Source organism: Lemur catta, chromosome 4 (assembly GCF_020740605.2).
Source record: "Lemur catta isolate mLemCat1 chromosome 4, mLemCat1.pri, whole genome shotgun sequence".
Classification (NCBI taxonomy): Eukaryota; Metazoa; Chordata; class Mammalia; order Primates; family Lemuridae; genus Lemur; species Lemur catta.
This window is the reverse complement of record NC_059131.1, coordinates 82,743,382-82,768,806: the sequence shown is the minus strand read 5'-3', so window position 1 is coordinate 82,768,806 and position 25,425 is coordinate 82,743,382. Positions and strand designations below refer to the sequence as shown.

The following is a 25,425-nucleotide window of genomic DNA, read 5'->3' as shown; positions in this document are numbered from 1 at the left end:
TTTTTTGTTTGTTTGTTTGTGGTTTTTTTTTTTTTTTTTTTTTTTTTTTTTGGTATGGTTGCTGAACTGCCTTTGAGGGCAACGTGCGTTAGCTCGGGTAAGCAAGCAGCCTTTCTCCAAGGAGATTCCAACCTCACGCTCCTTGAAATTTTCAGTCTCAAATCCAACTACTGGATGCAGGTCAGTTATCCCACAAAACCTCCCAGCTTCCGGAACAGGGGGCGGGGGCAGGGAGACCCTGCTTTATTTCAGAGTTGACGTTTGCAATCCTAGTACACCAGCAAAAGCCGAGCGGAATACTCCGCGCTCTCAGGGTAACCGGCGTCCACTCCCAGACTCGAAACCAAAGGAGAGGGCGCGTTCAATGGCCACAGGCCGCTTTCTGAAGCCGGCTCCCCGCGCGGATCCCGGGCCAGGCTGCGGCTCCGCGTCCCAGCCCGGCTTCGGAGCGAGCTCGAGAGGATGGCTCCCCCTGCTTCCCGCGCCGCGCTAGGAGCAGGGGCGCCCAAGGTGGGCCGCCTGCCAGGAAGGGAGCGCGAGGTGCAGGCGCACGTGGGAGGAGCGCAGGTCCCAGTGACTGTGCGCAGCTGGGGTGTGGGGGAAGACGTAAGCTCCGACCCAGCTGGGATCTGAGAGTAGACAGGACGTCCCAGGTTTGCACTGACTTCGGATTCACTAACCCAACCGCCCACCCTCCTGGCAGCGCTGGTCCCTCCCCTTGGACTGAAACCCGAGGAGCCGCCGCTACGGGTGGGCGGGACGGACTCCTCTAGGACTCGCCGCGGAAGTCGGGTGCCCGGTCGGGCGGAGCCGAGCCGCGGAGCACAGGGTGGAGCGCCCGGCACCTGGCGGGCCGGACTTGGGGCAGCACCAGAGCAGGCTGGGCAGCAGTGGGCGCTCGCGATCCTCCTTGGCCCCACGCGCTCTCCCTCAGGGCTCGGCCTCCTGCGTCCCCTCCTCCTGCTCCTGCTCCTCCTCCTGCTCCTCCCCTCCCCCGGACTGAGCACCAAAACGCCCGCCTGCAAGGTCCTCAGCGCGCTGGCAGGCACGAGCCGCCGCCACCGCCGGGTCTCCGTGGGTGCTCGCGCCACTTCTCAGCCTGTCCACCCCGAGGCGTCCTGAAACTCGCTCCACCCGCCGCGGGTGCTCGGCAGTGCTGCCCATGGCCCAGCCCGGGAACCTGTTTGGAGCGCCGGACGGGCTGGACGGCTGCGCGGCTCAGGTAAGTACGGCGTGCGCAGGGCTGGGGGCTCGAGGCTGGGGAGTGGCAAGGCGCGGAGCTGCTGCGGCGACTTCATCTGTCGTCCCGGACTTAGGGCAAGTGCAGAGCTGAAGATGAGTCGGGGCTGGAGTAGGTGGGGTGCATGTACAGGGAACCAGGAAGGAGAGACCCAGGGCTTTCCCATCCTCCTCTCCTCTGCTCTGGCACCTCAGCTGTGGAAGTCCCCAGGGATTGTTGGTCTATAAGGACAGGGATCTGGGTTTCTGATTCTTAATGGGTTGGATTTCTTCCCCCTAGCAGAGTCTGGAGGTTCGGTCCTGCCTGCCGCTACGCGCCCGCAGCTTCACACTGGGGCCGTGTGGGGCAGCCAGAGCGCAGCGCTCAGTGGAGCCGGGTACCACTCGGGGCCGGGAACTGGGTTGGGGTTAGTCCGCAAAAGTAACTTGGCGGAGGGAGCATCCGGGCTGGAGAAGCTTTGGTCTGGTTTGCCTTTGCATTTGGTTGGAGCAGGGAGGAGACCGGACATTTCCCCAGGGGAGAGGGTCCTAGCAAGGAGAGAGATTAAGATGACAGCCGGGGCAGTAAGTAGCCTCTCTTTCCAAATGCCAATTGCATGCGGCCCCTGATTATTCATATTACTTTTTACTTATTACTTTTTTTTCCTTCTCAGTTTCTATTTCGGGCACCTGATTAGTGGCAGCGGATGGGAGTGAGGGGTGACGGGGCGCGAACTCGCGGTGGGAGCGCATAGCCCTCATCTCTGAACCAGGAGCTTACTCGCCGAGCCTGCCCTCTCCAGGTGCGCTCTCCCAGCCGAGCGGCAGCCCGCGCGCTGCTCCCCCTTCTGGTCCCATCCTGTCCCGGGGACCCGAGGGCCGGCTTTGAGAGCGGAACCTGGAGTGCTGGCCGGTGAGGGGATGGAGAAGCGGGAGCTAAAGCCGGGACGCCAGCGCAGGGTGTGGGGTGTGCTGGGCTGTGCAGTTATTTGCCGGCGCCGTACGTCTTTCATCTCACCCTCCTCGGCTGGGAGGGCATCCGCGCTTCCTCGCACACCCAGGGCAGTCTCTCGGACTAGGGTTGCATCCCTCCCTCTCTGCCCCCGACTTTGCAGAGCCAGTCGTATCCCTGCCTTGCCTTGCGCGAGTCTCGCTCCTCCCCTTCCCCCAGCGTTATCTCGGGCTATTTTTATCCACAACTTGTGCCAAGATGCTTTTTGGGGGGGATTCTGGAAGGCGACTCCAAATCCATCGTCTTTGGGCTGCGCTCCCAGAAGCAGTCTTTTCCTAGCAGGGAGCAACCGCAAGGAGTGGTGGGGAGAGTGGCCCAAGAAGCGGATAAGCCAGGGTGCCCGCTTCTTCTCCCGCAGCCGGAGCTCCGGAGGGAAACCCCGCCACCGCCCTCCCGGGTGCCTGTCCCCAGACGAGTCCCGGCGCGCTTGGGTGCTGGGTGCTCGGCAGCGCTGTGGCAGAAACCTGAGCGCACGCAAGATCCTTCTGTTTCCCCAGCGCGTTCTCGCTTTGCATCCAAATCTCACCTCATTTTGTTGAATTGCAATTACCAGCTTCCACCCAAGGGTTAATTCCAGGAATTACATTTTCAGGAAAAAAAAAAAAGGGAGGGAGCGATAACCTAACTTCTGCCTCCTGGCATTTTTAAAGCGCATCCTTTGGCGTCCGGAATTATTCTTGCTCCCTGCTTTCCGGGTAACATTGGGTAACGCTGGGTGCAATTAGAATAAGCCTTACCTACCGAAATTGCAGAAGATGAACGCTTCAGCTGCAAATCCCGTGTTGCCCTTCCCTTTGTATTTCCAGTGCTTAGATTTTCCCCCCACAGGATTGCAGAAATAACGTATTGAAATGGACCATTGTGTTACATAAGGTTTTCTCCAGCGCTAGGCAAAGATCAGCTTCTAAAGGAGTCTTCGCAGGATTCAGCTAGGCCGTCTAACTCTTTCAGCCAAGTTTGACAAAGATGGGCAACTTCATGACGAAGCACTCTTAAGTGGAAGCGGTTAATTAGGACAGTAGCACAGAGGGAAGATCCCTTGGTGAGGCTTACCTGAGCTGTGCTTCTAGGCTGTTGTTCCACCGTGAAGCTGCAGGTCATACATGCACTGTAGCTTTAAGATGGGAGATTTTTGTTCTGGGAAGCTGGTGACAAAGTGGTACTTTGAATTTGCAAATGGGAGTCTGGAAAAGCCAAGGGCTCTTTCCTCTCCTGTTGGTATTGCCTAGTATGAAATCTTGTACCTCCCCACCACACTCCTTGTAAGTTGGGTCTTGTTGAAAGAAGAAATTCTTTTATTAAAAAAGTCCTCCTCGGAGCTCTCTGAAATGAAAAGCCATGGGGAAGCTTTTCTTGTCTTAAAACTTGATGTTGACTAGGAACGGGGCTGGAGAGATGGACTGGCTAGTGTAAATTGCTTGATCAGTGCACACTGCCTGTCCTAGACCATGGCATCTACCCACGGTGGCACATACTTGCCTTGAGTACTGAGTCAGGTTTTGTCTATGGAGGCCCAGGTTTGGAGTGAGGCACAGTGAAACGTATGGATGTTCTGATGGAACTGACCCTGCACCTTAAGTTAGTGCTCAGATACCAGGTGTCAGAGCCTGCCTCTAAGCCAGGGTCCTTGTGTTGTGACAGAAGAGTAACTTCTAGCTGCTCCGTGGGAAATGAAATAACTTTCCAGCTATTGCAAAAGGCAGTAACTTTCCAGCTGGCGTCGGAAAGGATCAGGGCTGGTCCCTATCAATTTGGTGTTATTGTCATCCATCAACCTGGCTACGTGACCTAGTGCTTTTGACTGAGGCTGTCTTTTTCATACAGGGAAAGACAAGAGAGTGCTAGCTGGATTTGAAGCCAACTTCTTGCCTCACAACTTTGGGCAAACCATGTTTCCCTTCTTAAGCCTCACGTTCTTCCTCTGTAAAATAGTGATGGGAGGATTATTATGAGAAAGTGAGAAAATGTATATGAAAAGCATCTTGATAGTTACAAAAAACTTGTGGAATTGTACAGGGTTATTTGATTTGTCTCTCCTGCATTTTTTATTTTATGGCTATTTTAATGTTCAGTTTAATCGTAGTTTTGATATGTCTGAGTAAATTACATATGCAAAACATTAAATGAGGGACAGGATCTCATATAATTGTCCCGTCTCCTTGTGCTCACTCCATCTGAATTCTACGAGCACCAGGGCTTACTACTTCTCAGCAAGAATGATTAATCAGAGTTTTCAGGATCAGAGTGAATTTTTAGAGGTTTTTTTTTTTTTTTCTTTTTAACTTAATGCATGTTATGTGTCTTAAGAAAATCTGTTTGGAAGGAGGGCCCTAATATTGATTAACCAAAAAGGGAAAAAAGTCATAGATCAGTGAATAAGTTTGGGAAAAATGAAACATGACCAGCTTCACAAGATGACCTAAATCTCTCTTGTCTAAATCTGTCGTCAGCATAAAGCACTGGCTCCCTATTGCCTTTTATTGTTCCGAATTTGCCCCCAGAACCTGGCTCAGTGTCTGGTACTTAACAGACATTCAACAGTCAATAAATATATTTGGAACAAGTGAATGAATGATTGGATGAATCTTCACAGCAACCCTGGAGAGCAGATGGTATCGTTTCTATTTTAAAGATGTGGAATCTGCAGATCAGAAAACTTAATTACTTTTCTAAAGGTACAAAGGACTCCAGATTGGAATTCGGGTCTGTCTGTTCTCATTCCGTTCTGCTGTCCTGCTTATAGTAGTACCCTCTTCCCCGTTTCCACTCAAATCCCTACTAAGTGGTTGGAAAGTACCCAACAACAAAAAACCCTCTTATTTAGGAAGCAACACCCTCCCCCCATCGCGGTTGTTTGGGTTTTTTGTTTGTTTGTTTGTTTGTTTGTTTGTTTTTGGTATTTCTTCTTGTCCATATCTTCCAACCCTGAACTAGGGCTTAGTTGAATGATCCCACCTGGAGCCTGGAACTTGAGGGACTAGCTAAAGGACACAGGGAGAGTTTTGTGTTTATTTACCACCTTGGGGCATGAATCAGGTGGCCTCAGCAGCATCCGTGTCCCAGGGTGTGGTCCCAGAGGTACCATTCCTTCAGTACCAGCTTGAGATGTTCCCTGGTGCTCAGGTTCCTTCACTCCTTCTCATTTTCCAATCCTGGCTTTTCAGCTTCTCACCAATTCCTAGAGGCAACCCATAGTCTTTAAGCAAATTCCTTTTCTCTCTGAGTTAGCCAGAATTGTAACCGACTGGTGCACACAGCCTCTCACAATTCATCTTCAGGCCTGTCTCCAGCATGAAGCATTCTCAGCTTCCTCCATCCATGGGGAATTAAGTCTAGAGCTTTTTCAGGTCATTAGGATAATACCTGCTGGGCCGTAGTTTGTCAATAGTTATGTGCTACTACAAGATGTCTAGAAAAATGAATACATTATTCTTCCAAGGAATAGCCTGAACGTAACAGAAATAGAGCCCAGTGGGCATTTTTATTTTTTTCCCTCTATCTTATGTGCTTTTTGGTAGTTTTCCAGCAGGGGTCGCAAACTCAAAGGCCTTCAGCAGCCAGGAAAGTGACAGTCTGCATGGACTAGGCCCTGGGCCTGGTGACTGAGTAACGGCAGTGTGGTTGTAGGCCAGGCCCAGCACAGGGGCTGCAGGTGGGATCACGCCTGGTCTTGCCGGATCTGGTTTTGTATTTTCAAGATAGACTGTGAATTCACAGTTTAATGTGGAATCTACTGACTTAAATGCCAGCAGCTAATTCAATATTTCTACATAACACCATGTAGGCCAAAACAAACGCTTCAGTAGGTAGACCTCAAATCTGTGGCACAGGCCTTCTCAAGTACGGCCTCTGGTTTCCGTTACAGTGTGCCCAGGGAGGGGTTCCTTGTCCCTGTCTCTGTAAGAAGTTACAAGGATCACATGTACTCCTTTAACACATGTTTACTGAGTTCCAACCTTGTACCAAGTATTGTTCTGCTCACTGGTGACACAGCAGGGAATAAAACAGATGGAAATCCTGGTCCTTGTGCTTATCTTCTAGTGGAGGAGACAGACAAAAAGCAAGATAGATGAGCAAAATCTCTCCTAGTTAGATAGAAAAACAAAAAAACAAACAAATCAGGGGAAGGTGATAGGAAATGTCAGGGTGCTGGGTTGGGGGAGGCTTAGGCCAGTAGCCAGGGGGCCTGTAGTTCTGCCGTTCAGTCTCTGGCTCAACGAAACCAAGGTCAAGTGTCCTTGTCTGACATAAAAGATTTTTCCATGTGGGAGTTTGGATTCTTGATTATATTCTAGGAATTTCGTTCATGGGTTAATCCCTGATATTGGACTATACTCTCAATTTTAATGATATTGACTATTGGGCACATTTATTATCTACTACGTGCCAGGCATTGCATTAAGGGTTAGAATACATTGGTGAACAAAACCAATCAAGGGCCAATCCTCAAGGAAATTTAGGCCGGCGTGGAAGACATTGATACATGATCACAAGTGATTAGCTAACTACAGTGATTGAGGCGTGTGGCAAGGATGTCTTAACTGTGAAGTATCGATGCTCAGATGCTCAGAATTGTGACATTCGGCACCTTTTTAACTGAGCATCAGTTTTGTGCCAGGAACAATTTCCCTCTGTGCTTTTCAACGTACATTAAACCTGACTCCTATCATCCGTGGAGATTTTTCTTTTTTTCTTTTCTGTTTTTTTTTTTTTTTTTGGTAAGGCTTTAATTTCTTTATCTGGCAATGGCTTTTATTATTACAAAATTTCCTTATGAGAACAAAATATTTTTTAAAAATTATTCCAAGTATGAAGTGTACTTATGCCCTTTGAGACTCTGACACACCCTCTCCCAAATCTGTCCCAAACTTTGATATTGACTGTTGTCGGCAGGGCAGTTGTGCAGGAGAGTAATAGTTCTTGTTCTTGATGAATTTACAATTTAGGATGGGAGTCAAATTAGCAAGCTTCTGTCTCCTTAGGTAGACCATCCCAAGAATATTCCCCTTTCGTCATCCGATTTCTTTCTTTCATAGCAATAATTTCTTCTGTTACATAATTGTGTAGCAAATATGCTTCTCTGGAGTCATCTCGTTACTCGATTGCTTCACTTGAATACTATCTCCAGCTCCCCCACCAGAATATATGCTCCGTGAGAGCAGGGGCCTGGCAGAACTGTGTGTCTGGTTCCAAGTAGTTGCTCAGAAAAGAACAAACAGTCAGCATTTCTGTCTGAGGGAATCAGGGAAGGCTTCAGCGGGGGAGAAATATTTCAGAAAAGAGAGAGACATGGAGAGAAAAGCCAAAGAAGAATGATAAAGCATAGTCTAAATTTGTATCGCCCTCCAACCCTTGTTGAGAACTCGTTTGTCTATTTTAGGGATTCCCAATGTGGTCCCTCCAGCTGAATAACTGGCACATTAACACAAGCCCTCTGCTGAGTAGATCCTGGTCTGCTCCTGCAGAAGCACTCTGGCATGAAAAGAATGTAGTGACGATAATTCCCTACTTTCAGAAAATGTGATAATATCCGCTGTCATCTTTGGCTCCTGTCCCTGGTTCTGCAAGGGCAGCAGGAGAGCTCTTACCATCCTCATTTTATATTTAAGGAAACTGAGGCCCGGAAGTGAAGCAGCTTTTCTTAGATACCAAGAGTGAAGGAGGCAGATTCTGGATCCACAGGCACAATTCTCTCCCTGCAGTGAGCAAATCGTTCAAGGTGGAGATTTGTTAAATTCCTGGAGGACTGAGTAGCCCATTTTTTCTATAAGTGAAGAAATACACTTAGATTTAAAACATTCACGTCTCCTTTTATCCCTCAGGAACTTCCATTTTCAGCATTTTATGTCTTGTCGAATTTCCCTTAGAATTCCTGCAGATTAGGTACACATACACCCTGCAATAGGTTGTTTTATGTAAATGTCTTCACTCCCTTTAGTTTAGGAGAGTAAATCAAAGTTCTGTATCAGCAGTTAAAATACAGTGGGAAAAAGGTGATTGCAGATGCAGCTGAAATGAAAAGGCATGCTCGCCTAGCTGTTCTCAGAAAAATAAATACTTGTGTGGCAGCAAGTGAGAGTGGGCTGAGAGCCTCCTCTAGAAAACTGGCTTGAATTTTTCTTAAATTACTTCTCAAACCAGATTTTTCCCAGTTTCCAGGTTAGGAATGAGATGTCAGTTACAGATTTCTGGGATTAGATTTTGGAGTTGTTCTTGTGGTAGAAAGAACATGACTTTGGAAGTCATGTCTGTTGGAATTTCTGGCCTGGTCCTTACTGGTTGTATCGCCCTGAGAAATAGACAAATTTGGGGGCCTCGATTTTCTCAGTTCTAATGAATATTAAAGGAGATTGCCAATATGAAGTACCTGGCATGATGCTCAATAGAAGTTATGTTCTTCTTGTGTAGAGTTGCCAGATTTATTAATAGCAAATAAAAACACAGGACGCAGTTCAATTGAATTTCAGATAAATGACAAATAATATTTTAGTATAGGTATGCCCCCAGATACTAAATACTAAGAAATTAGTCATTGTTTATCTGAAATTTAAATTTACCTGGGCTTCCTATATTTTATTAAGCATACTTAGTGTGGTAACAATTCTGAAAGATTACTTTTCTCAAAGTTTTAGAACCATAGGAAGTTAAAGAAAGAGAACAGTGTAACCTCGAAGGTGAAATGACTTATGACTTACGAGGGGCTGGGGCATGGTCCAAAGCGAAAGGGAAGGGGGTTGTTTTCCTTGGTGAGCTAAGTAAAAGAACACTTGAACCAAGGCAAGCTTATTTGTTTGCTAAAGGGAGAAAAAGAAGCACAGAGCAAAACAGAAGTCTTTGTGCATTTAATAAGTGAGCCCTATTCTTTCTCGTGTTATTTCAACCCTGTGGGGCCACCAGGGTAGTGTTTGGTCCTCTAAGACAGTGCCTTATTAACACAAATATTGCTCCGAGCTCGTTACTGTAGAGCTGGAGTTAGAAAGGCCAGGCTAACACAAGGGCTCCACTGAGTGCACTGAAGGGATACTTTGTGCTTTGAAAACTTACACCTGAAATTGCTCCTGCATCAGATGAATCCAAAGCTAATAAAACTGTTAGAGAGCCTTTCAGATTCGCTCCCCCCCAAGTAGATGACCTCAGATTATAAACTGAATCCTAGATCTCCCCTGAGACTGCTGGAGCATGTTGTTCTGAGGAAGGGTGTGAAAATGTTGTGTTTCCATTTCAGGTAATAACCAGATGGAGAAATAAATTAATAAGAATTTTGTTGCATGTAAACTTTCCAAAGCAGAGTTTTATGCTTTCTTCAATAATGAGGTATTGCTCGTGCAGAAATAACTGGTTTCTGATGGATATAATATTCATAATTCCTCATTTAACCTGAGCTGCTTACTAGCAGTGTGTTTGTATGGACCATGGACCAGAAAAAAGGCATAAGTGCATCATGGTTAGCAAGAACATTTAACCAGCCAGAGAAATCCGGCTAGAATCTGCTAGGCTACTTCTCCTCCATGCCATAGGAGGTGAATTACTTCATATCTCTAAGCCTCAGTCTTCACATTTGCAAAATGGGCATAATTAAAATTATAGCAGAGGATAGTTTCATGTACATTAAATTAATAAGTTATGTCAAGCATTTACATGGTGCTTTGCATATATTATAAAATGTGATTCTCACAGCAAAAGTCCATAAGGATGTATAATTGCATTTTACAGATAAGGCAACCAATGAAGCAAAATCATTTCTCCAATGTCCAATACTTCAAATAATATATTCCCTTCTAAATCAGGGGGCATTCCCTTGTGCCCATTCTCTTGTGCCTGGTTCACAGCTAGCATGAAAAAAAAGAAAAGATGCTATTGATAAGATAAGAGAGAGCAAGGATGGCCTCTGCATTGCAAACTCAATGTCATGTCACAGAGATCAGGAACTAAATCTCATACATCATATTCATGGACAGTATCTCAGTCTTTTGCCCTTTGTTTTCTAGTCTTACTTTATATAATTCAAGCAAACTTTATTAATTTTCTGGGCCAACACATGAGAAGCAGCAATGTAGAAAAGATATGGGAGGAGTGGTTAGATGATGATACAAAGTACAGGGAGAGAAGGGGAAGGAGAAGAAGAGAAGACAAGCGGACAGAACAGCCATGGACAACAGACAAAGGGGTGTGAAGAGCATGGAAGTCCAGTGACGTTTCGCGACAGCACAGTCTTCAGCAGCCCCTGAGTAAATCCCAGTACAGTCATTTAGGTGAATGCCACTCCCTCTCCCTGCTCCAAGGCTTCTCAGGACCACAGCATAGTGCCCCATGACCTTGACGGAAAGACACAGAAGCTGTAATGGTCAACATGAGAGAACACGAAGTGTTATAGAAACAGTGATGCCTGTGCCTTTCTCCCTGTTCTGTTTCCGTGACAGCGTAACATCACAGATGACAATGGAAGACAAGGGATCCGAGTGCCATCTTGTGGAGGGACGGACCCGGTGTCCCTGCTGGTACTCTTACTGTGTGAGGGTTTTGTGTGGTTTGGTCCCAGATTTCCATTAGCTGAACTTCGACATTGTAAAAGAGTTTCAGGGTATTATCGCTTCTGCCCCAATTCCTCCTTGAGAAAGGTTTGCTCAGGGCATCCTGGCCTCCCTCCTGTCTCTAAGCCCCATCTGCATGCACTGTGTTAACTGGTCATTTCTGGGGTAATGGATCCATCCCCATCAGTCATGCCACCACAAAGGCTCATCTCTGGGGCCAGAGCTCCGTTCTCCAAGCACTTTGGAGTTCCTAGTGACTCTGGCACAAGAGCATGTTTCCTGATGTAGAAGGGAGTGTATTATTTGACTATTGGACATTGGAGAAATGATTTTGCTTCACTGAATCTTGGTTGCCGTATCTATAAAATGGAAACATACATCCCTGTGGACTTTTGCTGTGAGAATCACATTTTATAATGTATGCAAAGCACCCATTAGAGAGCCTAGTACATAATTCAGCATCTATATTGTGGCCCCTAATAGTAATGATTAATTTTTCTTGCTGGTTAGCCTGGTTTTGATTAAAAAGCAGATTAAGGATGTCCTCATGGATCTAGCTGCTTATTGCCTTTCAGTCCACCTGCTCCTCCTGGCTGATCCTCCCCTCTAGGTGGTGACAGGGCCACAGTGTCCCCAAGCAGTGATCTCATCACTCTGCTCTAAAGCAGGAAGAGAGCAAGTTGGGGCAACGTCTCTTCTCTTAATTGGAGAGGGAAATCTTTCTCAAAAGCCTCCAGAAGATGTTTCCCTTGAGGTTCCATGAGCCCAAAACTAGGTTACATGCCCACAGGTTAAAAAAAAAAAATATGGAATAGTAAACTGAGGCACAAAGACATTTGAAGCAATGAAAGAAGAAAATTAATCGACTATGGTAACTCTGAATCGATCCTTCCTGCCTTTGAGCAACTATCACACTTATGTTTATATATTGCTATTGGTAATTGATCCTGCTGAGCTTCCTGACTTCTCTTTTATTGCTATCTTCAGCTAAAAAACCAATCTTGTATCTTTCTGGTTTCCCTTTGTTTTTTCCTCCCCAGCTCTGCAACTTTTATAACCGTTGGCAATCTGCAATGTTTCTCTGTGTTAATCTCTCCCACTGACCAGAGCAATCTTTGTAAAACACAAGTATAATCAGGTCCCTGCCCTATCCTCTATGCAGAGTGTTCCATGATTTCCCGTTGTTTTGCAGCATTAGTGTTCACCTGCAGGACTCAGAGGCTGAAAGAAATGAAGTCTCGACCTGTGGCTTCATTGCAGTATCACCTTGGGCAAGTTAATAATCTCTCTAAACCTATGTATTCTTTTATAATTATGTATTTTTCATACATTCCATTTATTTAATGTTTAATCCATTTCAATAAATTGTAGGAGGAAGGGGACTTTGTCTAGAGCCCCTAACTCTGTATCCAGCCTGAACAATGCCTAGCAGTTAGTACCCCAGAAATAATTGTTGAATGAAGAACCATGGACCCTAATACCCTCAATTTCATAAAGTCATCAGGGTTAAATATGATAATGCATTTAATTAAACTGGAGTGTTTAATGCACATACATAGTGGGTGCTTGAAGGCTAGCTCTTCTTTTACTGGGTTTTTTTTTTTTTTATGATAAAGTTAGTGCTGAAATGGAAGTTCCACAGGATAGCAGTCACATTCTAATTTTTCAGGCATCAACCCTTTCCATTCTCCGTCCTATACATACAGCTTCATAATCTGACCACAGGACTGTCCACTGTGCCCAGATAAATCAAGAATGTAGATATTCACATCCTTTACACATACTGTCCCCTCTGCCTGGAACCTTTTCTCATCAGGTTCAGAGTGTCTCATTCTTTAAGGTCTGTCTGGATGCTCTCCCGACCCACCGCCTCCCCATCTCACAGTAAATCATTGCTTGTGTGGTAATCACAGTGGATCTCTCTCTTCTAGGCCCTTGGCAGGACTGGGCTCCTAGTTGAAGTTCAGGATGGCGCTGTGAATGTGAGGGGGGCTGCAGTGTGGTCACCAGGCCTGGAGCTGTCAGAGCCAGCCCATGCTCTGTGCACATTCTCCCTGCATCCAGCCTGGCCGCCTGCAGGACTCAGGGCAGCTATCTGGGTCTGTGGGAGACTTGAGTGAGCAGAGTCCTGCCACCAACCCTTGTGGGACAAGCAGCCATGGGGAGGAAGTGCTGAGATGTGGTATGTACCTCAGCCTAACCTAGTGTGTCCTGAGTGAGGCAGGTCCTTAATTTGCAGGTGACAATGTTATAATCACTTGTTGACTTGGCTGCATCCCTCAGGAAACAGCTCCTGGAGAGCAAGACAAACGTCCTCATCCTCATCTTGCCCAGTCCAGGGTGCTAGTGCTGGGTCACTGCCTGAAATATGCATTGGTGTGGGTAGAGGGGGTGGAAGGAGATGGCCTTAGGTCGTGGCAGTTGGGAAGTGAGAGTCTTTGAGGGGAAGGTGGTATTTTAGTTCAGATTTCCTGAGTTCAGATTGGCAGCTGTCCTTTGGCACCTCATAAAGGAATGAAAGTGACTCAAGAAAATGTTCTCTGGGTAAGGCCAATGTCACCTGTGCCCTGCCCTTGCCTGAGCTCTCCGGTGTGCATCAGCCTTTCTCCAGCCTTGCAGGGCCTGTTCCAGGGACGTCTTTACACTTCTGGTCTAACAAGTAGAACCTGCTCCTGCCTGCTCTGACTCCCAGCCACGTTTTCTTGGCCACACAAATTCCAACAAAAGCAGCTGAAGGGCTCTGGCTTGGCATAGGAGCCATTTAGTGGAATTCTGGGTACAGAGGCTACCAGGCCCCACTGATTTAAGCAAACCCACGCGCTTAAGATTGTCATCACCTGCTACTTTTTCTTACTTGAGTAATTCTTTAAGCTTCTCCACTAAAGGAGCATAAAGGCTAATTGTCTTATAATAGGTGTCCTTTAAAAACACTAGACTAAGAACCACTTTATGTTTTTTTATTATGCTTCTTCTCTGTCATCTGTCCCTGCACAGCTATTAATGCAAAACATTTTTGTGCTTTCACTGAAGAATGTTTTCTTCTTGTCGATTTTCAGAATGTTGTAGTTTCTTTCCTTATAACAATTATTTAAGCAGACACGACTAGTTATAAAACCTAAATTATTACCAATATTGTTCTTTCATTTTTCTCTTCAAGCTAATGTCATCAAGCTATTATTCATTGAATGAATACCACTGCATTACTATTTATTGGAAGTCTCCCATGTGTCAGATGGGCTAGGATATTTTTTCTATAATATTTAATTTAATTCTTATGGCCACCAAAGAGAGTACACAGGATTCCCTTTCTTCAGATGGGAAAATGAGGCCCACAGAAAAAAACAGCTTTTCCAAGGGCATGTAACTAACTCAGAGTTTAAAACCAGGGTGTTTTAGATCCAATTGCTTTGATCTTTTCACACCACTCCATTTATGTCTCTCTTTTTTTATTTATATACTTTAGCCTGGACTTTAGTTAAAAGTGTTGAACTTTGTTTTTGTCTTTTTCTCAGATGTCTTCTCCATGAACCATATCCCAAATTTCCTCTTTCCATCCTCCTTTAAGTTGATAAAATCATGTCTATTTCACAGCCTGCTTCATCGCATTAGATTGGTTGTGTTTGTTTCCATGTGCATCTTTTCCCTTACACAGTAAGCTCCTTGGGATGGGACCCCATCTTCTTCCTGTATTCCTGGGCAATGCCCGACAGAGCCTGCACATATGAGGCCTGATGACCTGTGTCCTGAGCAAATGACATTTACCCTGGGCAGTGTCTGAATTTGCTAGTTTATATTGTGGAAGGGAGGATAATAATTGCAAGAAAAAGTCACTTCTTAATACTAGTGACTCACAGTATTAAAAGTCTCTTTACCTACGAATCTGAGCATTTGAAGAAAAACTGTGGACAGCCAATCCAGAAATCTCAGCACACAGTCTTCAAAGCCTCATTTAACTTAAACCATCATTCTTTGGCCAAACCTACTTATTTTCCGTGGCATGTTGGACACTAATGACTGTGCTGGTTTAGTTTTGGTAACCATCTGGGATACAAAGCCAGCCCTGGAAGTAAATGTGGTTGATAAAGGAGAAAGCAGCATGACTTACTGACCAAGGCGGCCACAGTTAGTTTCACTGTTGAGACACCTGAGCACTCATCCTCATGGAAGTATCCTGTGGGCTGAAAAATTGCAGGACCTCGAGGTATTTGCTAGGTTCGTTAATACACTGATGGCCTTGAGAGGGTGCACCAGTAGCTGGAAGTCTTGAAATCTTAGCTCCTCATTGGAGCAATCACACAGACACACACGTGCGTGTACACACTCTCATATGCACACAAAAGTTTTATGCCTTAGATTCCTCTCTGAAGGAGCTGAAATCAAGTACTTTATGAGTGAACCCTACTAAGGTCCTGTCAAATCCAGTGGACACTGGCATAAGAAGAAGCAACAGAGAGAAGCCTATCTAGTCCACGCCCATATCACCCTGAACACGCCTGATCTTAGAAGCTAAGCAGGGTTAGGGACGGTTAGCACTTGGATAGGAGACTGCCTGCGGATATGCGGTGCTGTCGGATTTAAGAAAGAAACAAGGAACAAAAAAGCCAATCTCCTGCAGCCTCGTACTTGCCCTTCATTCCTTCCCCCAACACCTCTGTTTTCTAATAGTTAGAGGAAGAAATAAGTTATTAAGAGATAACTCATGTCTCTTTGATTTTGAAATATAAAACAAACCATTTCTAAACCTAGCTTTCTTAGAGTTCTTCTTACCTAAACACATGAAGAAGACCAAAATGGTTTTTATGCATGATGCGTGTGCACCTATTGTTACATTCTCCGTGACTGTCTCTGCCCCGCCCACAAGCAGCTTGTCCGTAGTCCTCTCTCTGCCCTAACCCTAATGTAATCACGACTGACCGCCCGCCTTCCCGCTGCATCGTTGCCTCTCCACGCCGTACACCTGCATGGTCGTGAGTTGCTTAAGGGAAGGGGCAGGACGGATGGCGACTTTGTCTCCAGTCCCCAAGTGCCTGATACCCTGCATGCCTGCTTATGTCTCCACTCTGAACCGTGTGTACTCTGGGCAAGCTGACACGTTGCTTCTCTTCCAGCCTGATGTTCTTCAAAGGTTGCTTCTCCTTTTCCTTAGGGAGAGGTCGAGGGTGATATGTGGCAAAAACCACGAAGCTGGACCCCCGTGGCAGCTCTCAGCCTTCCTCCGTTGTCCTAAACAATTTTCCTTACTCTCAAGCTTACACATGTCACTTAAGCAGGAAAAACCCTGAAGTAAATCACCCCCATCCAGCCTAGAATGTCCTTAAACTGCCCCTTTGGAGTGGAAATAAGGCAAATCTTATCCCACCGCACACCCCAAGCTGAAGGGCTTCTTCTCATGGTATATTTTGTTATCACTGAGAAAACTTTTTATATAATGCTTATGTTTGTCAACTTGGGCTGCTTTTGTTTGTCAACAAAGCGCCATAGACTAGATGGTTTATAAACGGCAGAAATTTATCTCTCACAGTTCTGGAGGCTGGAAGGCTGGAAGGGCTGCCGGCATGGTTGGGTCCCGGCGAGGGCCCTTTCACTGCTTGCAGACTGTAGATTCCTCCTTGTATCCTCACATGGCAGAAAGAAAGTGAGCTAGCTCTCTGGCCTCTTCTTAGAAGGGCATTAATCCTATTTAAAAGGTCATCAGACTCATGACCTAATCACCTCCCAAAGGCCCCACCTTTAATATCATCATATGAATTTGGGGCAACACAAATATTCATTCATTAACAGTATAATGCTTTTTTCTCTTTATAAATTGTTTTGTAGTCTGACTGATCCACCTCTTAATCAGATCGTGTGTTCAATTAATAATCATTGAATGAGTACTAAATATCATGCGAACACAATCATAGCAAGTGCAGTTTGAGAGGCCCTACCCAGGGAAACAGTCATTTTTCCCACTAACGATTGTATTATTTCCCCGCTACCTCCCTTTTGAAGAAGACCTAAGCAGCCTGGAAATTTGATACATGTCACTATCTTTTTTTTTATTATTTCAGCATATTATGGGGGTACAAATGTTTATGTTACGGTGGATAACAGACTTAGACCTAAGGCATGAAACTATAAGAATTCTAGAAGAAAATGTTGGAAAACTCTTACATATCACCATTTTTAACCTCTGAAAGATTAGACTGATTCTGACACACTTGACAAAACTTTGTGCTTAACTTCTAACAGTAACTGTTTGATTTGGAATTTTGCATAATGGTATCTTGCCATGACAAACAAGTGTTAATATGTTTCTTAATTCTCTGAAAGCGTCATGTTTTACATATATATTAAAAGATCTTAGAATTTACGATCTAATATTTACAAAGGAATTTATGATCCTTTGTAAATGAGGTTTAGGGTATTTCTGTGACTTGTTCAAGGTCACGTGGAAGTCAGGGTCGAGCTCAGGACTGGACCCCAGCTCTGGTCTCCCAGCTCAGCACTTGTGCAGCCTAGTGTATTGGCCCTTTCAAGCAAAGCAGATTTTGTGGAGATGCAGTTTATGTGCTTGAAATTATCTGTGCTTGCAATATTGATTACCTGAATAGAACCTTTATCAGCTACAACAGTGGAAGACGGAAACCTGACAGTGACTGACTGACATTTGGTGAGGGTTTTCCACATGCCAGGCCTGTTCCTGAGCACTTCATATTGTCATATCTCCTTTAATCCTCACGACAATCCTACGAGATTGGTACTGTTGCCAAGCCCACATTTCACATGGGAAAATGAGGTGTGCAGAGGTCACCTAGCTGCTCTTACTTACCCAGAGGGAGTGTGAGGTGGACCTGGAGGCAAAGCCAGGCTCTTACTGCCAGCCTCCCCACTCGGAGCTCCTTTAATTCATGCAGGTGACTCCTGAATTTCTTCCCCCGATGCCAGCTTGTTTCAAATACTTTAAGTAATAATAAGTAACATTTTTAAAGTATAAAATATAAATCATTTTGCATCAACATTCAGAAAGAATGAATGACCCAGGCCCCAGATGGTTTAACTTGATACATACCATTGATTTTAATCTGAAGATAGTGAAATTATAAGACATAAAAAGAGATCACAGAGTGAATTGTGTAGAGTGCAAGGGTGTTGCTCCTCCGGATAGATTACATGGCATTTAAATATTTCAAGATTAGTGAGATAACAAAACAGGCACCACTGTTTAAAGTACATTCATTATAGATAAGTTTAAAGCTTGAATCAGAAGCAAATGAGGTACTAATTCATTTTGTAGAACCCAAAGCATCAGAATAAAGGAATATTCAACTTGAATTGTGCATATTAAATTTTTCACATAAGGGACAAATGAAAATTGCAGTGGTGTGTGCGTGTGGGGCAGAGGAAAGAACCATGTGCTAATCAATTTTTTTAGTGCTGTCACAAGATCAGTTTTATTCAGAAAAGGTAAAAAAAAAATATGGCCAATATAAAATCAAAACCCACTATGGTACTGTGCTTCCACTGTTTCCATGCCAGTCCCCCGCCGCACCCCCCCCCAAGCTCCTTGCAGGCAAGGGTGTACGTTAGCCATTGCTCTGACCCTGTGTGTTTCATGCTGCCTGGCAATACTAAGTGCTCTCTTAAATATTTGTTTTTAAAGCATCCTGATAAACCAAGAACATGCTTTTCCAAAAAGAAAGATAAAAACAAGTTCCTGGGCCAAACCTAAGCAGAAGTTTCCAAGATTTTCCATTAATGCTGTCTAAGTCGGAACCTGTACGTGGTGAAGGGGCCTTGCTGGGATTCAGGCTCAGGACTTTCTGCCTTGTTCCATTGCCAGGGCTATTTTTCATGCACTCTGCTTCTAAATTCCTAGTCAAGGCACTGAAGCCTCTGGAGCCTGCAGCCTCATCTCCACCAACACCCGCTATAGTCAGCGCCTCTCATAGCAAACCCCAGCATGGGCCAAGGACTTCCTTCCACCCTGCCCAGCCCTGTTTCCTCCTGCAAACTGTACCCAGAATGAATGCACCCGAGGGAGTTTCTGCTGAACAAACCCCAAGTCTCCTCAAAGACTTTGCCTGAACGTTACCCTTTCCGTGGGACCCTGCCAGGCCCTCCTCCTCCTCTGCCAGGTCCATCTCTCTCCTCTGGGCCCTCGCGTTGCTGTGGCCGGATCTAGGTCCACTCTGAAGCCTAGTGATTAGTACCTTCCATGTGTGCCTTCCATGTTACAGGAGTGCCCCTCGAGGACGGGGACTGGATTATTTCAGCATCTCCAGGAACAATGTATAATCCTAGAAACGTCACATGTGCCTTGTAAAAGTGAGTGCTCACCTACTGGCAAAGCACCGACCTGAGGCATCAATCTTTGCTGACTTGCCCTCTGATCTTTTTTATTTTTTGTTTCTTTCACTTTACTTGGGACTGACTTTTCACATAAATATCCATAGTTGCATCCTGAAAAATCTGAAGATCAGACCACTCTGGTCCCTGGTCTCTGATTGCATCTGCCAGGGTTGGCAGCAGCTGCTTCTTTAGACAGACTTTGTGTGTTTGTGTGTCATGGTCCCCCATCAGCCAGCAGGGTTCACCCATGGATGTCACCTGCCTGAATTCAGAGGCAGCTGTGTGCTGCTCCTGGAGCTACTTAAAGAGTTGGAGAGGTTCCAGGCAAACTCCTTGTCCTTACTGTGTTTTCTGAGGACTATGTATTAGTCAGCTTTGGCAGCTACAACCAAATACTGTAGAATGGGTGGTTTAAGCAATAGATATTTATTTCTTGCAGTTCTAGAGGCTGTAAGTCCAAGATCAAGGTGTCAGCAGATCTGGCTCCTGGTGAGGCCTCTTTGGCTGGTAGAGGGCTGCATTCTGGCTTCGTCTTCACACTGCGGAGAAGAGAGAGAGCGCGTGCAAGTGCATGCAAGTTCTGGTTTCTCTTCCTCTTCTTATAGGGTCACCGATCCTATCAAGTTAGGTCCCTACCCTTTTGACCTCATCTAAACCTAATCACCTCCCAAAGCCCCCACCTCCAAATACCATCACACTGGGGGTTAGGGCTTCAACATATGAATTCAGGGAGGACACAAACATTCAGTCCATAACAGAGGCTGGCTCAAGAAATGAGACCAATCGTCTTTCTACCTTTGCCTGTCCAGAAAAAGAATTTACTTTGATTTACACAAATTTGTTTTCAGCTGTGAACTCTTGTAATCTTCCCTGCCCCAACATGCAACCTGGGGTCCAGTGAATGAGAACCAGGAGACCGCCCCACCCCCCGCCAGGTTTCTGACTCAGTTCAGCCTTTGCACACTTGACCTTGGGGTTCTCATTCTCTGCCTACCTCAGTTTTCCTTTCTGCAAAACGATAAAACAGAACAATATGATGGCACATGGCCCTTTGCCTCTGATGCCTTGTGTCTCTTTGCTGGCCATTTCTGGGGAAACGCATGGGATTCGTGGGTGCTTGCCATCTGTGGGGTGACGGATGACTGTCCGCCCCAGGCAGGGAGGCTCCTGCAGTGGTTGAGTCACACCTGGAGCAGGGCTGAGCCACACACACCAGAGTGGGTTGAGGCAGCCCAGCTCCTGCCTCCTGTCTGCTACGGCTCCGCTTTTCCACTCAGCTGCACTGAATAGTAAGAGAAGCCCGTCCGCCTCCTGTCACAGACCTGTGTGCGCGCTGCCTGAGCCAGTGCGTTTCTGCTTCTAATGAAGGATTTATTTAGGTCACTGCTGCCTTCTGTGCACAGCATCGCAGATCAAACATGTTGAGAAGTAACTCCTCCTCCCCTGCCTACAGTGGGGCCTTGCTACCGCACACACCTGGCTGTTCATCATTCATTCAGGAGGCATTTACGGAGGACCTACTGTGTGCCGTCCCACAGACAACCAGATCATTTCTGTGTGTCACTTTCCTTTCTTCTTTGAGCCTCTGTCTGGTTGAGTCACTGCAGTACTTTGGATCACGAACAAATGAGTTTGGCTAATTATCATTCCTGAATCCCATTTATACCACACAGCATTTTTTTTTTTTTTTTGTAGGGACAAAAATAGCTACCATGATTCGGGGGCTTGTCACAGGCTAGGCAATTTGACAATATCCTAAGCACTCCACATGTACTATGTTATTTAATCCCCACAATAAATATATAGCGTCAATGCATTTGATCCTCAGGCTCTGAGTTTCAGGGCTGTCTTGTAGATTTTAAGTTACAGAGCTGACATTTGAGACCAGGTTTGTGGCTCTAAATTATCTGTTAATTCCAGCATCTTCCCTCCATCTCCCTCCCCCCATAATACAACCCCCGTGGCAGGCTAATCCTTCCCTATTTTGTCTACCACAATTGTTTTCAGTCCTGGAATTAAAAACAAACTACCCCAAGAACCTCAGGAAACAAAAAGCAAAGGATATTGCCCACCCCTGCCCCAGGCCAAGGTGATCAGAATCTGAATAACAGCGTGCTGAGCTCTCTTGGTCCTTGACATTCCTAGGACTGTAGGTGGGTAGGACAGCTCCTCGGGAAGCTCATTAGGAATGCAGAATCTCAGGCCTCCGGGATGAAAATCTGCATTTGTAACTAGATCCCCAGGGGATCCCTGTGCATAGTTATGGTTGGAAAGCACTATGTCTGGTGATTTTAATTTGCGGTTAGAAATCCTTGGAGGGTTTCTTATCCAGATCCTTGGTCCTAATCTTGCACCTAATCTGGAGAATAACGTTGAGAGGGGATGTCATACTCACAGGGTACTATGGGACAGGTTGCATGTCTCATTCTCACTTTATCACGGAGCACTCAGAGGCTCAGAAGTAATGTGGGGATTGCACTTCCTGCTCCTGTTATCTCCCCGTGCAGCGTTCCTTGGCTTGCCAAGGCATCTCCTTCCTTCAGTCCTAGAGAGTTGTGTTCATTGTCCACTTAAGCTTTTGTAAATATGGAACCTCTAAGCTTCGCCCAGGATTCAAGGGAGTGCAGAAGGCTGGAGGAAGGGATGTTCAAAGAGTTCTCCTCTTTTTCAAGGGCAAAATGGACCTGATTACACATTTTTTTGCCCCCAGACAGTAATGTGGTCCAAGGAAATTTATTGACATTATCTGGACTTAGTTTTTTCTACCCTGAACTCTTTCCACTGCATCCCACCTCACAACTGTTGCCATAAGTAAATCCAAACAAAAGTGAATGTCAACATTTGTTGAAGAGTGTCAAGTGTAGGCAATTTCAAGAAAATAAATATTTATGCAGGTCTTAAAATATCACTGTCCTTTCACAGACTGACAGGCATAAACTAAATCTATTTCTGATTTCTTGGTTTCCAAGATGACCTGGCAAGGATGGAAATTCGACACTGCTGCAAGGTGCTCCTGAGTAGTCGTGCAAAGATGAAAGTAAAGACATATTCGGCTCCTAATGATGAATAAATAATCTTACCCATTTGATTGCCCAGAAGTTTGGCTGGATTAAAAAAAAAAAAGTGACACTTTTGTTGTTCAAATTGTCTTTCTCGAGTTTCAGAACATGCCAGAAAGTCAAATTACTCAGCACCATGGGATGCTTGGAAAGAAGCAGATCTTACGCAACAGTGTAATAGCTCTCATGCTTTCTGCTATCTTATCTTGCTCTTGAGTAAGTTCCCCGTATGCCTGGAAAGCACTCCCCACTGCCCAAGAGGAAGCGTTCAAAATGGGTAGGTGGACGGAAGAACAGCTTGGGGATGGCCCTTGGAATTTTAGTTTTGCTACTTCCTGGTTCTGTGACCTTGAGGAGGTCATTTAACATTAATAGCATATTTCCACACCTTTTGGGAGAGAAAGGCAGGCCATTAACATTTGTTAAATGCCTGCCGTAGGCCAGACAACTTGCTATGTGTTTGGCAAGGGTAATCTTATTTAATCATGGTGACACCCTTCTGAAGTAGGTTTAAGCTCATTTTTACAGAGCAGCACATTGAGCCCCAGAGATGTAAGAAACTTACCTGAGGTCAGTTACCTATAAGAATTCTAGCCTGGATCTCTCTGACCGCAAAACCTCCTTTGCTGATCCAATACGCTTCACCATCTTTTCATTGCTTAAAAAATATAAAATGAGAACCACCACCTCTCAGTATTGTCACAGGTATGAGAATAGATAATACACCCAAGTGCTTACTGCCTGGCCCACAGTGGGTGCTCAGGAAGAAATCTCATTCTTTCCAACTTCTCCTTAAATGCATTAAACTGCTTGTGGTTGAGTGTTTTGATCATCCCTGTTACCCTGAAGGAGATTCTTGCCTGTGACAGTTGTGTCACCGTCTCTTGTTGAGGGGTTGTGCAAGTGTCCTACAGACAGAAGGAAGCAGGCATCACTGTTTCTCGTGTATTAAATTTACTTTTTAATGAAATATTCTAGATATTTCATTTCATCCATGAATGCATTCTAGTAGTGGGACCAAAAGAATATATTATAGTTAATTACATTTGAAATCTAGGTCATGATGTGAATTATGTAATAAGGAGATTTACGGAGAAAATTAAAATATTTTTGAAGGGTTATTTCATACCTTCCCCTCCTTTTTTAATTAAAATATTTCCTAGACTTTCAGGTGATCTTTTTTCTAATCACCATTGGACATGTTGAGTTCCCTTTTCAACATCTGGTTTCTGCTTGACTCTCCAGGGATTGAAGATTCACCACCTGAAAGTTTCTCTTTCTGCTAAGTTAAAATCCTTTCCCAGTAACTTCCAGCCATTTGCCCCACTGTGTGCTGCATTGGACAAGTTCATTCAACAAATTGTGTCTCTACCACCTACTACGTACCAGAAATCATGCCAGGTCCTGTGGGGTGCAACAGAGGAAGGCAAAGCACTGACAAGGAGACTCTGAAATATACGTTGTTGGGTGGAGAGACAGACAGTAAACAAGCAAATGTAATTTTTGGTAGTATATGAGGCATATAAAAGGGGATGATGTGAAAGAAAGCGATGAAAAGAGAGAGGGCGAGAGGGCGTGCTCATGTTGCAGGGAAAGCTGGCATTTGAAATAAAATCAGAATGACAAGGAAGAGCCAGGCTCAGACCACCTGGGGCGCAGCATCCTGGAAAGAGGGAGCAGCAAATGTCAGGGCCCAAAGCTGGGATGAGCTTGGTGGGTTCAAAAGGACAGAAAGGTGAGTGAGGCTGTAGCTTGGCTGAAGGAGCAAATTGAGGCAGGAGAGTCCATGTCTAAGGGCCTCCCCAGCCTAGAAAGGAGTTTAGATTTAATTTGAAGTGGAAGGGAAGCCTCCATCTGGAAAATGCCGTGGACTCCATTGGGTTTCCCATGCCAGACGTATGGTTAATGTCTTCACAGTTAGGCTCAAGGAAGCCTAGTGTTGCAGATGGGAAGGACTCTTGTGAATTCTTAAAACGCAGGGCTTGGTGTGTCACTGCACCACCCAGAACACAGCCTCCCTGATAAAGGGAGATAAACAGAGAGGTGACTGTATCTCCCTTTGGTACCTATTGACCCATCTACAACAGGAAGGAGGGAATTTATTTTGCCCATCCTAGCCAGTCTAGGCCTTAAAAAAATTTTTTGTCCTTCATCAAAGAATTGGTACCAGGCATAAATGTTCAACAGGACCAAAGAGTCAAACCAAGGGGATCCAGGAACTACTTGCATACTAACTCCAGACGTTGCCAAGGAGTGAAAAGGACAATAAGGTCCCTGGCTTTGTGTGTTCAGACTGAGTTTGATTCATTTCTCATTATTTCTCTGCCTTTAACTTTCTAGACAAACCATTTCATTTCTCTGAGCCTCACTTTTTTATAATAATCTGAGTTCTCTCGAGGATCGAGAGAGGATCGATCCTACAGTGAGGATCGCAGGGAGCCCTGTGTGCAAGCTTGTCAGCCTGGTGCCTGCTCAGCAAGTGCTGCAGATGGGAGCTCTGATCATTGCTTTTGCCACGTGATATGGCTTCATCTCCAAGTGCTGTAGAGCATTCTCGGTCCATTCACATGCCACCTACATGCTCCAGACTTTCAAAAGCTTTTATTTGTTTGATTCTATCTGGTTCATTTCTTGAGAGAGAATAACGAATTTGTCTTTGTGATGCCTGAAAATTCAAACTTGCCTCCCTAGTCCTTTTCCTGTTCAGGAAGCTCCTAATCTGTGAATAGATAGGAAATCTTGCTATTAAGAAAGTGAGAGCTTTCCACACTTAAAGAGGTTTTGGATTAAGATTTGCAAATGTCCTCAGTGCTCTCTGTCTCTGTGCTCTGCATCTCAGCTGCCAACCAGCCACATGTGGCCTTGAGGTGTGCTGTAAGGCTAGATGCATACACACTGGATTTTGAAGACTTCGCACAAAAAATGCAAACTATCTCATTAATTTTGTGATTTGGGATATGTTGGGTTATGTGAAGTATGTTATTTTATGAATGTGGCTCCTGGAATATTTTAAAGTGTATATGTGGCTCACATATTTCTATTGCACAGCCTTAATACACATTATCTCATTTCAGTCTCCTAGTAACAATTTGAGGCAGATAGAATTATGACTGTTTTACAGATGAAGACATTGATGCTGAGAAAGTTTAAGTCGCTTTGACTAAGTTCAAAACTAGAGACAGGAATTCTTACTCCAAAACCTGTGTAGTTCCTTTTGACCATTGTACTGAAGATAACAAATTAGTGAGTTTGATCCCGTGCTGTACATAACTTG

The 25,425-nt window shown here is 45.2% G+C and overlaps 1 protein-coding gene across 1 annotated transcript in view; it reads left to right on the top strand.

The window, feature by feature from the left end:
• Window positions 1-196: 196 nt before the first annotated feature.
• The window catches only part of HS3ST1 (heparan sulfate-glucosamine 3-sulfotransferase 1), a 29,802-nt gene continuing 4,573 nt past the window's right edge, over window positions 197-25,425 (top strand). Inside the window, exon 1 of the mRNA XM_045550382.1 lies at window positions 197-1,222. The gene's annotated coding sequence lies outside the window, so the exon portion shown is untranslated. The remainder of the gene's footprint in view (window positions 1,223-25,425) is intronic.